Source organism: Folsomia candida, unplaced genomic scaffold (assembly GCF_002217175.1).
Source record: "Folsomia candida strain VU population unplaced genomic scaffold, ASM221717v1 Fcan01_Sc034, whole genome shotgun sequence".
NCBI lineage: Eukaryota > Metazoa > Arthropoda > Collembola > Entomobryomorpha > Isotomidae > Folsomia > Folsomia candida.
Window position 1 is genome coordinate 656,380 of NW_019091226.1, and position 5,091 is coordinate 661,470.

Sequence of the window (5,091 nt, forward strand, 5' to 3'; positions counted from 1 at the left end):
TCGACAAACCCCGTCAACAAACGTCTCACCCACTACCGCTGTCTCTCCCTTATCAACTATCAACACAACAATTGCTACCCAATAAACAACTCTTCAGTGAAATACACGTTCAACGGTGGTTGCTTAGTTACCACGGGGTACGTCATGGCCCGACTTTATGACAGGATCACTTTGCCGGAACAGGTCATCATCGTCGCCTTGATTGTCACCATATTTACGTCGACCTTTCTCTACTTGCACATTTCTGGCATGGTGTCGCACAAGAGTGGAGCACTTTGCGCTAAATTGGCCACCATCGTGGACCTCTCACTTTCTCCGAGAAATAGAAAGTTACGAAAGATAGAAGTGAAATCAATCCGACCTTTCGGAATTCGCGTGGGAAATATTAGATCGATGAGTTATGACGCTTTGAATGACTACTTTGTCCAAATATCGAGCATGTTTACAACCTTGTTGATCACATTCCCTTCGTAAATACACTTAGAAATCCAATATAAAAATAATGCCAAGCGGCAGTCATACATATACACATACATGACTGGCTAACTTTTACAAAACAAGTCGTAGTTTCTTCTTGTGTAATACTATGCATTAAAACAAACATTTCATTAAATAGTCATGCAATTTAGAGTATTATTCAATCTCATTGTTTATTGACTAGCTAAATAATTTTTTTCTGAAACTGAAAACAAAGCTTAGAAAGGGAACTTATATATGTAGACAAGGCTGGATCAATTCCATACGCTCTTATTAGATGTTTGCATGTCTATTTATGTACATAAATGGCAAAGTACAATTATTATTTATAAGCGGAAACTTTTGTTTAACAATAATCTCGATACCAACTAAATATACATATGTATATATTTAAGCATGTTAAGATTAGATGCATATTTATGTAGGTACATACATATTTACAGGCACAAATAAATTATGTCAAACAATTAATAAATGGGCAACATGCTGGTTGGAAATAAGTTGGCATTCGTACTTATGCCACAGATACATTATATATATCGCAAATTACAGTTGGTCTATAGTTGGTCTCCGTTTATAAGTTAACACAACAATTAAAAATACCACAGCACTAAAAACTATAAAGCCCAGAGCGTCCCAAAGAGTAGAATCCTCTTCCCCTTTTTTCTCCCCCTGCAAAATACACGTATGACCACTCCCAGAACTACCCCCACCACTTTTGCTCATCAAAAATACGGGATGATAATACCCGCCACCGGTGTGGAATTGCGACACGTCCGTTACCCGCCTTACTGACCCCATTACGTTGGCACCCGAAACGGAAATTCTTATCGATGGACTCAAATTGATTGCCTTGCCCATACGGGGATGTAACTTACCCCTTCCCCCCACATACGCCAAGGCGACCGGTTCCCTGGTTTCGGACACGATGTGTGCCGTACTCCTTCCAGTCCTGGGTGGATCCACGTTGGTCACCAAAACTTCAAAAACGACATCGCATAGGGCAAGAACGCCGCAAATGTCGTGCCTGGTCATGTTGTAAGTGACGATTTCAGCTGTATGAATATGTTGTATTAGTTAACTTCATTTAGAGCGAGTTTGTAACATGTAGTATTTCAAAATATGACCAATTACGTCATAATATCAAAAAATACAAGTTCCTAAAACTATTTACCAGTTTATTTCTTCGAGCAATGCTAAAGAGTGGATTTTTTTAGTTTTTTTTAAATAAAAATAGCAAAGAGTTTGAAACTGGTTGAAAAATATTTTGTCTTCAGGAAATCATGGAAATTTAATTTGTTACTATTTTTTCATAACCATATCAAATCTGTAGTTATAAAATATTATATTTTAATATCATTGTGACGATATAAGGTTCAATTCAATCAAACGTCCAAATTGACGGATCGAAGGCTGCTCATCGATTTTGAACTCATGGAAAGAGAAATTCATCACCACAACAATTACATATTGATCACCACTTAAGCATATTCATAACATACATACCTACGTATAAATACTTTCGTCACCAAGCTCATGCACATTCGTCACCAAACTGTAATAATTGTAAGTGGAACGATTGATGTAGAGTCTCCAGACTCGTGGAATCAGAAATATTGTCACTTCATCCATACATAAATCGTATTTCTTGATGGTGATCAATAAATTGGTCACGAATTTCTCGAGTTCGCATTCGATGAACGGCCCGGTTTCCCCCAAATTGACAGGTTTTCGTGTCAGGTGTGACAGATATCTATACATAAATACCGAAAAAAAACTTTACTAAGCAACCCCCAATAATTGCGGTCCTCCACGAGATCCAAGCAAGTTTTGACATCTTTCTGATATGCGTGAAGATCACATACGTACTTTAATAAATAGTATATATTGACCTAAAGGAAAATTGTGAATTCATTTGTTAAAGGCAAAGAAATAATGTATGTATTTATTGAGCCAACCTTACGCCGGGCACCGTCACTTATTTCATCCTGGCACAATTGGCACGTTCTGATATCGTAATTTAGCATGAGTACAGTATTCCAGACGCAACGTATGCAGTATGGCGTGGTCTTGCATTGCTCAGCGCGTCTGTGTATATGTAAAAGATTAATTATATTTACTTAGCCTAACCAACCACATATAAATATATTTATTATGCAGACGTAACAAAATATGTAAATGTCATATGTTTGTACATATTTACAGTGAAATTATCATACCTGTTCACCTTCATTCATTTCATTGATTATGATGGTAAATAATCGGGAATGAAAATTGATGAATTTTCTACGATTTGAGTGCAACTGAATGAAGGATTCAGTAATTTCACATGATGATGGCTGTGACATGGAACAAGATACTATTATGGGCTGTGAATGAAAATGATTCACTTCTTTCATTTTTTATCTAATGGTTAATACATACATAGGGCGAAGAAGGAAATGAAGGAAATTTACGCACTGAATAGTGTGTCGCATTCGCGACAGATAAAGTTTCGTCAACATAATTGCAGAAAATAACCATCCCAAGATATTTGCAAATGAGGTAACACGCACAAATAATTCCACTGCATATGCACATATGTATGTCTAAGGATAAATGAGATTCATGCATTCCTACCGTAATGTTTGGCACGAATCGTCCAAACTAAAATAGCATTGGCTCTCTTCCTGCTTGGACCATTGTGGAATTGATGCAACTGTATTTTGTTTGATACATACATAAGTAAATACAAAATTTTTGTTTATTCAAAACTTATAATAATACACTCTTAGCAAACTGGTATTAAACCATTGCTGACCGGAGTACACACACAACTCTACCAGCACGGTAATACCTGGTCATGTGACCGTTGTGGCAGTGAGAAATTTATCACACAGAAACAAACTAATACACACTTTATATGAAGTTATTACCAAGTCAATTAACACTTATATGAATCTACCTCGTTTTTAACAGTGTAACTTTCTCAATATCATATTATTGGTAACACTAATAGTATCATATTAATGGGTTTAACAATTAACATTTAACTTTTGACAGTGTATATGTAAATATGTGCCAAGTACACTTTTTAAAGTCTGCTAGAGTTACACACATACATATATGTACATATATACTCCGTACTAGTATTGATTTGGTAATAACTGGATTTAGTAGTAGTTGGTTCCTGAATAGTAAATTGTTCAGTAGCACACCATTATTAACCGGTAATGCCCGTTATTACCGTGCCGGTATAGTCATATACACATGTACCCCGGTCAGTAATGATTTAATACCAGTTTTTTAAGAGTGTCTAAACAACAAGGGTCCTTTACCAGTAACGAGTTGAAGACTGCATAGAAAAATACACACCGCGAAAACGTAATCAACTATCCTTCCAATAGAAAAAACAACGCGTATTTGCCTTCTTAAATACATGGTTACGAGCAGATTTCATCTCCACTGCGGAAAATATCTTCGGAATCCGGGAACAAACTGAGCCGAGAAAATTTTACAACCGTTAACACTTTCTCCGAGAACCATGCGTCATGTGAACTCGCTCTTCAGGGAAAGTTGTTTTGTAGTCAGAGAATATGGCCGTGCATAAAGCATGTTATCGATTTTCGGGAAATTTAGACCCCTAGCTTCCCCTCCCTCAAATCGATGACATGCTTTCTGCACAATCCCAACATGGAACTTTGCACAAATCGCTTTGATTGATATGCATGTCAATTGAACGCTATTCACCGTGTATTAATGTTAGCGGATGACTTACTCTGACTCATCCTCCGAGTGAGTTATAAATGTATAAAGGATAAGTGCAAAAAATATTTAGAGCACGAGATACCCTTTTTTTAGCCAGGAATCGATTGAACTTTCACCGAAATAGATTTCAGCATGAATCTTCTGCTACTTTGATTCCTCCACTAACAATATTGTTTTCAATGAATACTCACAATGCAATGAGGCCAGCAGTCTAGCTCTGATTTTGATGAAACCAAGATAATTATGTAGCCTTAGATACATAATTAAACTCATGTTTCAGGATTTTTCATAGTTCAAAGTTTAAACGAAAATACATTCAAGCAATGGTACTCGAGAATTTGCAATTTTGCCGTGAAATATTTCTCGCGAGGGAGAAAAATCCATATTCTCGCATAGAGAAAAAATCTCGAAATTTCGAAAACATTCTAATTATGTGCATATTCATAATATGTAATCCTTTAATGTACATAATTTTATACTAGTGATGCAAACACGTCATAAATTTGCTTAAAATATATTTTAGACGTGCAGAAATTTTTACCAACCCAAGTTACAACATGAACCATCTTATTTATTTAATTGAGACGAATTTTATATTCAGCAATTAAACTACAAAGGAAATATTGCAGAAATTTGTGTAGCAATTAATTAAATATTGCGAAATAAAGAAAATTAAATTAAGGTTCCCATGGATGACGCGTTGGCGCGTAATCTCACTCTGCCCCTATCCAATGTATTCAAATGCAATATTTTAAATGGCATCAACTTCATTAGTGTTGAGATAAATGGGACTTTTGATATTTTAATGTAAAGCTAATTTTTGGTACTACAAAACCTTGGTGTTTTGAAAAATTAGAAAATTCATTT